The 10,519-nt window shown below is 43.0% G+C and overlaps 1 protein-coding gene across 3 annotated transcripts in view; it reads left to right on the top strand.

Annotated features, from left to right (window-relative positions):
* The first annotated feature begins 2,363 nt into the window (after positions 1-2,363).
* Positions 2,364-10,519, top strand: part of Foxp1 (forkhead box P1) — a 153,854-nt gene continuing 145,698 nt past the window's right edge. For 2 of the 3 annotated variants that reach the window (XM_048356151.1, XM_048356152.1), the window contains exon 1: positions 2,370-2,543. The gene's annotated coding sequence lies outside the window, so the exon portion shown is untranslated. Of the gene's footprint in view, positions 2,544-10,519 lie in introns of all 3 variants that reach the window. The other variant, XM_048356153.1, reaches the window with a different exon arrangement.

Raw genomic sequence — 10,519 nt, 5'->3', positions numbered from 1 at the left:
TGATATAAATGAAATCTTCCTTCTGCCCACTTTTCCACCTACGCATGTACTGAGCGTCTCCAAGGAGACAAGGAAACCCGGAGTCCAGCGATGGTGAATCCTCCAGTGAGACAGCCGGCTGGAGTCTCAGGCAGTACTCCCAGGCGCATTGCCTTGCAGCCGGCCCTCTCACGCCGCCGCTCTTCCAGGCAGGCTTTGTGAAATGCGCCTCTCCCTTCCCAGCGGAGCTAGCCTACATCGGAAGAGCTGGTTGGGATGAGTCCAAGAGCAGGAGGCCTCCCTGGGACAAGAGGGGCAGATGCAGTAGAAACAGGGGCTACCTTTGCTCCCTTTTGTGTTTCTGACACCCAGAGATGCCTTTCATCCTTACGGAGATTTAGTCAAGGTATAGTGGTGTACATCTGTAATCACGACTCCACGGGTACTAATAGGAGGAATGCAGTCCTGGCTGCCTCTGGACAAAATGTAATATTCTATCCAAAAAACAAACAAAACAAAAAAAAGCAAAAAAAGGGTGGGGGGGGGGAGCTGGAGATAGAGTTCAGGTGGTAGAGCACCTGCCTAGGAAGTGTGTGACCTGGAGATCAAACCCTACTACCACCCAAAAGAAAAAAACAAACAGCAAAAAAATAGTTTTCAGTGTCCTTAGAGGCTTGTTTAGCGAGCTGCCTTCAGGAAGAACAGTTCCGTCAGTATCTCTAGGTGTCTGTCACTGGATGCAGGCGAAATCTGTAAAGTTTCCCTCTAAAGGAGGTCTTTGGCTTTAATCTCAGAATAAGGATTCCTGGACAAGTCATCATGGCAAGAAAACTTGGCAGAGCTATACTGAGTAAGGAAGTAAGTAGGCAAGCAGACAAACAGACGAGCAGAAAGGCAGGGGCATAGGCTAGCAGAGTTGCTCTCGCAGGGAGACAGACGCAGAGCGCTCTGACATCCAGGGATATTATAAGATAAAGGCAGGGGGTTTGACTTAAAGTGATGCAAAGATGGGGATTTATCTTTGCACTCAATTGGTGTTGTTATACCTTCTTAGTTCCTGCCTCTTATGTACCATCCTGCCACCAAATACATGCTAATTCTTGAGCTAAAGATGTTTCTGAATACCTTGTTCCTGAGTTGCCTTTACCAGGCTTCATTTTCCCTAATTTATCCTGCATCATTTTCCCCTAAAATGATTTTGATCCCTTAGTCTTAAGGGAAGTAGATGGATGAATATCTCCTGTATTTGTTTTAAGCTTCCATTTTTTTGTTTTGTTTTGTTTTTTAATTCCTGGCAGCTGTTTACCATGCCTCATTCCCCCTTATCTATCCTGCCTCAGATGACCGCTCTACTTGTCCTTTCTCCTGAGTTCTATTCACAGGGACCTCCTGGCCATCTGACCTTTCTTCACTCCCACACCGCCATGGTCAGTCCTTTTGTGCTCATTTGAAGCCTGTGGTATTGCATTTTTTTTTTAAGCATTGACCACATCTCTGTGCCCTCTGTTGAGACACAAATCCCTGGTTGCTATATAGAAACCATTAGACTCTCTAAGAAATCTCATGTTGTCTCTGCACTCTGCAGACATCAGCTAGTGTATATTCTCAGCGTCTCTTCCCAGTATGCCTTCTGGGTTCTCAGCTGAACTGAAGAGAAACCTAACTTTGTCTGTGAATTTCTCACACTGCATTGGCACAACTGCAGTTTTCTATTGCTGATCCTGCTGTTGCTTTTTGGAAAGGGGTACCTGCCATTGTTCCTATCCTTAATGGTTGGGCTGAGTATTTTTATGAGGCCATCATCTCTATTGATCACACTCCTTTCTCTTCTTGAAAGAGGTTGCTCATCATATGTGTAATGCTTTGAAGAGCTTCTTTGGTTTTCTTTCGCCATATCCCTCGCTCACATTCCCCCTCTCCTCTGTAGTTTCTGTCTTTAAATAAAAGCATTCATTTTGTATGCTGGAAAGGGTTGATTAGACATAAGCAGTTTTGTTTTCAGACGACTACTGGTCGGATTGGCACAGCTTGTACTTTTAAGTTTCTAGGTACACCTCACCTGCCTTGCCCACTCGTGGCTGCTTTCTGCCTCCCATCTTCAACATACTGACCCATTCCTATGGCAGATTTCTGATAGAAACATAGCGTCTGCTCACCATGGCCTACTGTGTGGAAGGATCTGTGGATCAAAGTGACCAAATCAAAGGAAATGTAAACAAGTTTGGGAAGATTTTACAACTTAGACTGGTGGGAAGGTTTGTTTTCGGTTCCCTTTGCTTGGAAATGGGACCGTCAGGGCCAGCCCTGACGTTTGTACTTCCTGGAATCCTTTCCAGGGAGGGAGTCCCCCCTGTCCTGTGTGGTAACGGCATTGTTTCCTTCAGGCCCTGCAGGTGGCCAGGCAGCTCCTCCTTCAGCAGCAGCAGCAGCAGCAGCAGCAGCAGCAACAACAACAGCAGCAGCAACAGCAACAACAGCAACAGCAACAGCAGCAGCAGCAGCAGCAGCAGCAAGTTAGTGGATTAAAATCTCCCAAGAGGAATGACAAACAGCCAGCTCTTCAGGTAGGAATTCTGTTCTCTTATGGTAATGGTCATTAGACCCCCTTGCAATAGCCAATAAGCCATTCCGAAGCTGGCTGTGTTGAGAATTGCCAATCATGTAACAAAATCTTCTGCAACCATGCATTTTTATTTCATCAGCAGAGTATGACATGTGCAGGTGGGGGGGTGCGGGGGGAGATATCTATTTAACCAAAAGGCTCCTTGTTGGGAATAAGATGATTGACTAATCATGAGTCATAACAGAAGGATGAGGAGTTGCAAGGGCTGGGTTGCTTAATACACAATGTAGGTTACCAAAGGAAAAAGTTCATAGGACTTCAGTCGTGCCCTCTCATGGTGGGACTAAGAACAGAGGCAGCTACACAGGTACTTTAGGGCCATTGTCCTCAAGGGAAGATAGTTCTGACTCCCAGAGGCCCATTGAGCAGTTTCTGGAGACATTTTCTATTAACATATTAATTCTCTGCAATAATGAGGTTTCATGTGATTGTTTCATATGTGGGTATATAGCACGTATCCTTCCTTCTTTTTCCTTCCCACCCTTCTCATCTTGTATTACTGCAGAAGTATGGGTATAAGGGTATCTCGCACAAAGATTTTCTTTCCCTTGGAACATACACCCAGGAATAAGATGGTTGAGTCATGTGGCAATTTATATTTAGGTTTGTGGAGAGAGAGAGAGAGAGAGAGAGAGAGTCCTGGGGCTTGAACTCTGAGCTTGAGCACTGTCACTAAGCTTTTATGCTCAAGGATAGCACTCTACCACTCTACTGCTATCTTTTTGATGGTTAATTAGAGATAAGAATCTCACGGACTTTCCTCTCAGGTTGGCTTGGAACCATGATCCTCAAATCTCAACCTCTTGAATAGCTAGGATTACAGATGAGCCACTGGTGCCTGGCTGTTGTTTAGATTATAAAGGGTCCTCCATATTGCTGTCCCTAGTGACTGTACTAATTTATACTGCCACCAGCAGTGTAAGAGTTCTCTTTCCTACACATTATTTTAAATGGTCAGAACCAGGTTTAGGGGCTGAGAGGATAGGGGCCCCTCGTGTGTACAGGACCACAGATGCTGCTTAATAGTATAGAGGAAACTTCTGCAGCCTGCAGCAGGATCTAGCAGCCCAAAATGTCAGTAGTATTGAGCATTCATATTATAGTCATTACTACTAGTAATTAGAATACTGGTGTTCTAGTAATGCTAGTATTCTAGTTATTCATTACTGTAGCAATACTACCAGTAGTAATGAATATAACAGGACATAACCCTTCTTCAGTGAATGTTTATAGAATGTTGCTGAATCACTTATTTAAAATGAGGATCCATATTTATGTCAAGATAATTAAAAATAGGTTTAGCAACTTCTTATTTCAGACTCATTAAGACCAAGGGGTGAGTAGAGTTGAAAAAGCTAATTTGAAGGCTAGGGGTATGGCTTACATGGTAGAATGGCTGATAATCATGAAGCCCTGAGTTCAGAGCTCAGTGCCCCCTAAACCCCTAACAAAAAATCTCATTTGGATTTTTTACTTCAAAAAGAAAATTGCAATCGGAATTTCAAAGAAACTTGACTCAGGCATATGTGGGAATGAATGTTCACATTCAATATAGGGCATTTGCAGGTAATAGTTAAGAATACTTACAGTAGCTAAGAATGTGGCTTAGTGGTAGAGTGCTTTCCTAGGATGCATGAAGCCCTGGATTTAATTCTTCAGTACCACATAAACAGAAAAGGCCAGAAGTGGTGTTGTGGCCCAAGTGGTAGAGCACTAGCCTTGAGCAAAAGAAGCTCAGGGACAGTGCTCAGACTCTGAATTCAAGCTCTAGGACTGCCCCACCCCAATTTTTTAAAAATGCTTTCAGCCAGGAGCCAGTGGTTCATACCTATAATCCTATGTACTCAAAAAGTTGATCTGAGGATCTCAGTTCAAAGCCAGCCCCCACACAAACATCCCCCAAGACTTTGATCTCCAACTAACTAACAAAAAGCTAGAAGTAGAAGTATGACTCAGGTTGTAGTGGCATGCCTTACCCTAAAAATTTTGGAATAGAATCTGACTTATAACAGATGAGTAGAACATGGTACCAACTAACTTAATCACGAGGCCAACCTAAATTCAAACTTCTCTTGGCATCTCACAAGTTGCGATGACCTAATCCTAATTTCCAGACCCTTCTGCAAAGATCAAAGTGACTTTGGACAACCATTTTTAGTAGGGAGATTACTCTCCTCATCCTTGTTGCAGAGAAGAGTTCAGCACCCTAGTGACATTTTGTTAGAAGGTAAACAATAATGTGTGTTGTTCACAGACACTTCCCTAAACAGTTGTTTGGTAAACCATCAGCAGCAGGCCACCTTCCTGCACACGTGTGAGTGAGCACAGGGGACAGTTTTAATGAGGTAGAATACCGTGGAAGGACCTGTGTCAGGTGCTGTAAGCAGTGCTTTGTTGTGCAGATGTCTTAAGAACAGCACTGGAGGATGAAATGTGACTGGAGTGACCTTTCAGCTGTGAGCTTATTTGTCAGGATTCAAATAAGTTGAGAGGATCAAACCGAACAGTTTCCGTACTCAGACTGGGAATTGTGCTTCGGAGGTCAGCAGTGGAGGCCACATCGCAGATTCCATAACATAGCCAATTGTTGGTACATATTAAAGTACTGGGGCATCTCCTGCAGACAGAGACGCAATTAAAATTCTAATTTATTAATGTATACAGGGAGCCAGCCCAGCCTGTCACTCAGAGATTCAAATGACTGTCCATTCTTTTCACTTCCCTCTTGGAACTCTCACAGCCTTAAAAAAGAATACAAGGAGTCCTGTTGAAATGATCAGACCTCAAGTGCATTGGAAAATATGACAATGTATTATTAGGGAGAAGAATCTTACACATAGTAGAGCTTTGGTTCGAAATTGAAAAAAAATACACACATACACAATCTGTCTGATCATATTGCTTTCGGTATTGAATATCATTTGTGATTTTTTTTTGTACTAGACTTATTTTCCCTCATACTTGCTTTTTAAAAAAACATATGGCATGTTTAGGTAGCTTCTTTTCCAAGATGAGCGAAGTTCCTTTAGAGCTAAATATACAAAGTAAAGTTTCAAGGGATCGCCTTTGAAGGGCTCTGCTTCTTCTTGCCTGTTAGAGGATTTTAGCCATCATGCAAGAAGAGTTGGAGGCAAGAGAGCTCCATGTTTTCTGGCAAGGGCAGTGTACAAGCCGCCTCTTGCTTCCTGCTGAGCACTTGAGTCTGTATAAAAAGTGGAGGAAGAAGGAGGGGCAAATCTGAATGTTAGTTTTTGCAAAAGAGGAAATCTTGAGATTCTTCCTGGCCCTTAAATGGTAAGCAGAAAGTTCAGGCCAGAGTTTAGAGTTGGATGAGGAAGAAAGTTGGTTGATATGAGAGGGCAAGGGAGAGAAAGAAAAAAGGAAAGAGAGAGAGAGAGAGAGAGAGAGAGAGAGAGAGAGAGAGAGAAGAGGATATGGAAGGGAAGGCAGGAAAGGAAAGGAGAGAGCAGCTATTGCTCATTGTAGGATCATGCAAATTCAGGAAGCTTTATTAGTTGGGGTGGCCTCCCAAAAGCAGAAAGGAGAAGTAACCAAGTCAGGCCACATGGTACATCGTACCTTGATGTAAAAATGTGTGTGTAGACTTGGTGATTGACTGAGGAATAACCTTCACAGTTCGGTGTGTCCTGCCACGCCGTCCTCTCTCAGCATCTCAGTCAAGTGGCTTGGAAATGAAAAGGAAATCCTAGAGCAAAGCTGAAGCGTTTTCCTCTCTGATCTTCTCCCCTTTATAACTATACTCAGAGATCTATTTTAGCAAATTTCAGATCTTCTGCATAGAGGAAGGCAAGACAGGGAAGAACAATTTGATCTGCTGATAGCAAGAAGGAGGAGAAGGAGAAGAAGATAAAAGGAAGGATGAGAAGGAAAAAAAAAAAAAAGAAACTTAAATCCCCAAATATTCTGTGGCTCGTATTTTAAGCATATTTTACACTTCCCTGCCTCAGGTTTAGCAGCTTTTCTCAGTTTCTCAGGCTGATGATACAAACAAAAGAAAATGGAAAGATAGAGGAGGCTAGATAAATGGTTACTCGACACAGATCGCGAGTGGCAGTCAAACCTCACCAACTGGACTAATTTTGGCGAGAAGAAGGCAAAGAAGAGAGGAACAACACCCCATGCACGTCCATACACTGAACCAAATCTTAGCTGGTTGTAGTCTTGGGTGACTTTGTGGTTCATAAATGAAGAAGGCCTTGCGTTGACTGTAGATACTGCTTTCCCAAATACTTGAAAAAAATGTTCTGCTTAGTAGCCGAAATTGCCTTTTTACTTAGTCTATTAATGTACTCTGCAAAGTTTTTTCTTATGAATGGTACAAATGCAAATTGAAAAGTAGTCCCTTGCAAAATTCTGAATCAGAAAGAGGCAAAGCAATGCGGTTCAGTACAATTGGGTGAGCCCTTTTATGCTGTTACAATGTGCAAGGCTTTTGGGCTGGTACTGGCTTTACACTCGCTGTTGAGGACATAAACCTTACCTTCAGGATGCTTACGAGTTATAAAAGACTTAACAAGATTTCACTCGAAAAAAATTATAGATGGATAAAAATAGTAGGCTCTCTTTTATAAATATTTATATACTTCTGAAGATTGCTTAAATAAGTAAAATAAATGCTTAACAGCGCAGGTGCGCTCATAACCCCGAAAATGTGCAAGTTTACTGGCGAAAGATTCATTTGTGAGTAGAGGAGCGATTTTATTGATCAGGGTTTGGAACTTTGACCGCTGTTTCTGGGTAGTAATTCATTTTGGTTCTTTAAGCATTTTAGTTGCTGGCACGAGTAGATAAACTGGAAAGAAATCAAATGACACATTTTCTCCTAAGAAAGTAAAAGTACATGTGTATTCTGGCTGCTTGAAAGTTAGGAAAGAAAGTAAACCTTGTGTGTGACATTCAGTGGAGAGCTGACCACACGTTTCAGGCCGTCTATAAAGAATGTGAACCTGAAGCCAGTGGTCTGATTGTTTTCCCTCCTGCTTATTCCCTTCCTTCCAAAGTTATGTCATGTGTGAGACCCTGGCTCAGGAGACCATTGCTTTGGCAAGGATATAGTGAAAGCCGCTGGTGGACCAGCCTCTGCTGCTCCACTTGGAAATGGATCATTATAATGAGGACTTCTGCCTCAGAGAGTGGAGGTTCAAATGCAAGAACCAACAGGTGTTTCTTCTTGTTATTGTTGCTTGTTTTCTTTTTATTGGCATTTTTATTTGCTATTATAGAAAACATGCTTTAGGAAGCCTTTTCTTTTGCCCAGTCCTAGGGCTTGAACTCAGGACCTGGGTACCGTCCCTGAGCTTCTTTTGCTCGAGCCTAGCACTCTACCACTTGAGCCACAGTGCCACTTCTGGCTTTTTCTGTTCATGTGGTACTGAGGAATCGAATCCAGGGCTTCATGCATGCTAGGCAAGCACACTACCACTAAGCCACATTCCTAGCCCAGGAAGCCTTTTTGCATTGCATTAATGCCACATGCAATTTCAGTACCTTGTATCATTTCCACGTTAGTCACTAAAGAATAAATTGCTCACTCTGAGGAAAGCTTTCAAGGAAACTACAGTTTTATATTGGAGATGCGAAATAGAAATGGTTTTGAAATACCCTTAAGAAAATATATCAGTATGCATGAATTAGTAAGGTAGATAATGCAGGAGAGGGAGGAGACTTTTCCTTTAATATCTCTAGTTCATGTACAACTGGGACTGGCCTTTAAAGTGAATAGAAAGTGTTTGGGTCCTTTTTAGGGTGTCAGTGTTGCCTCATATTTTTGGATACCTTAAAGCCCTAAAAATAAGCCTGGATAAAGACAAATAAAGTAGTCAGGTGCCAGTGGCTCATACTTGTAGTCCTAGCTACTTTAGGAGGCTGAGATCTGAGGATCACTGTTTGAAGCCAGCATGGAAGTCGGCCTGACTTGTATCTCAAAGTAACCATTAAAAAGCCAGAAGTGGAGGTGTGGTGCAAAGAGAAGAGCACCAACCTTAGATGAAAAGGCTAAAGCCATGGGGCTGGGGATATGGCCTAGTGGCAAGAGTGCCTGCCTCGGATACACGAGGCCCTAGGTTCGATTCCCCAGCACCACATATACAGAAAACGGCCAGAAGCGGCGCTGTGGCTCAAGTGGCAGAGTGCTAGCCTTGAGCGGGAAGAAGCCAGGGACAGTGCTCAGGCCCTGAGTCCAAGGCCCAGGACTGGCCAAAAAAAAAAAAAGAAAAGAAAAGGCTAAAGCCTTAAATTCAGGCCTTATACTGTCAAAATAAAAAATAAATAAACAAAAGAAGAAAGGAAAAAACAAGAAATGATGGCTTTTAAAAATGCTTACTAAGTCTTTGAGATTATACCCACTATTAAAAGTTTGATAGAGACCCCAGTGCTCCACCCGCCCCCCCCAAACCATGCATGTGAACACTCAACACATGAAGAAATGTTACACTTAATTTTATAGATTTCAGGAACCTTTAAAAGTCCAGATTTCTACTCCAAGTTTAGGATGTTTTCTTTTTTTTCTTCCTAAAAAGACTGTATTTTTTTCTTTGCTTGAGGTGAGTTGTGATGCAAGTTAGCTTAGCTTTGCTATGTCTCCTTCAGCTACCTCTGGGATGACTTGTGTTTCAGGTTGCTCAGGACACTGTTCCACTCTGTGCCTGAGTGTTTTCATTTTATTGAGAATCCCCAGTCACAGAGGTTTCCTAGAGTGGACATTTAATTCCATGGACCCCCTTGCATCCATGTATTTAAGTGTAAAAATGCAATGTGACACTACGGTTTTATTTGTAGCCCTGTCTGCAGCACCGCACACCAAGTGTGGTAGATGACAAATGTTCATTGGTGCTTAATGCGGTTGCCAGTCTGACAGCGTCGCTATGAGGTGGGCATTGTCTTTCAGTCAGCTTCTGATTAAGGAGAAGGAAACACAGCAAGGGCCAGGGAGGTGCCACAGGGTCCACTGCTTGTCACAACCACAGGATGACAAGCCAGGTGCTGCACACCACGAACCGTCCACATCCACACAGAAGACAGTGATTGCCTGTCCTTCCATGGGTATTCACCTAGACCCTACAGAAGACAATCCTTCCCATAAATAAGCAAAGTATTAGGCTTCCAGCTTGGAAACAAACAACAAAAGCTTGACCAACAAAAGGTAATTCCACTGTACATATACAGAATTAGAGGGCTTTGATTTGTGTCATTATCCTAATGGTAGTCGTGTGTGTGTGTGTGTGTGTGTGTGTGTGTGTGTGTGTGTTTTCTCTGAGAACAACAAGCCACAGCAAAGGACAGTTATACCTCCCCTCAAAGTCTGAGGGGCTCTTAGGAGCCTGTGTTACAACATGGCAGAGTGTGTTATAATCATTATTGGGGCACAGAGGTGGAGGGGGACAGGGGGAAAAACATACTTGACTGGTCAAAAATGTGTAAATTGCTGACAAAATGACACATGTAATTAAGAGTGTTCCTACCATTTTACCTTGTGGTTTACACCTCCAGTGTTGAAAAAGAGAGTGACTCCCACCTCGCTAATTACCATTATCACCGAAATGCTGGGGTTGGCGTCATTAGTTCCATGCGCATTTAATTAGAGGAAGGCTGAAATTGGATTTAACTTATTACTTTTTCATGGATCACTTTCTTGTCATCACTTCAAATTGGATTGCAGCCCCAGGTAACTAATTATGAGAGCCACAGGATCAAGAGTGAAAAAAAAGGTAATTAGGAATAACACTGTTGGACCCTTGCTGGTCATCCACTTGTGCTTCCAGAAAGGAAGGAGGCGGGGGGGGGGGTGCGGTAAAAAAAGAACTTGAGTTGTATTTTGTAGTATTATGGATTAGGTGGTTGGAGCCATGTACGGTTGCTAAGCATCATGGGAGCGTGTCACCACCCATAGTGGCTTCT

This window comes from Perognathus longimembris, chromosome 10 (assembly GCF_023159225.1).
Source record: "Perognathus longimembris pacificus isolate PPM17 chromosome 10, ASM2315922v1, whole genome shotgun sequence".
Lineage (NCBI taxonomy): Eukaryota > Metazoa > Chordata > Mammalia > Rodentia > Heteromyidae > Perognathus > Perognathus longimembris.
This window is presented reverse-complemented; position numbering and strand designations above follow the sequence as displayed.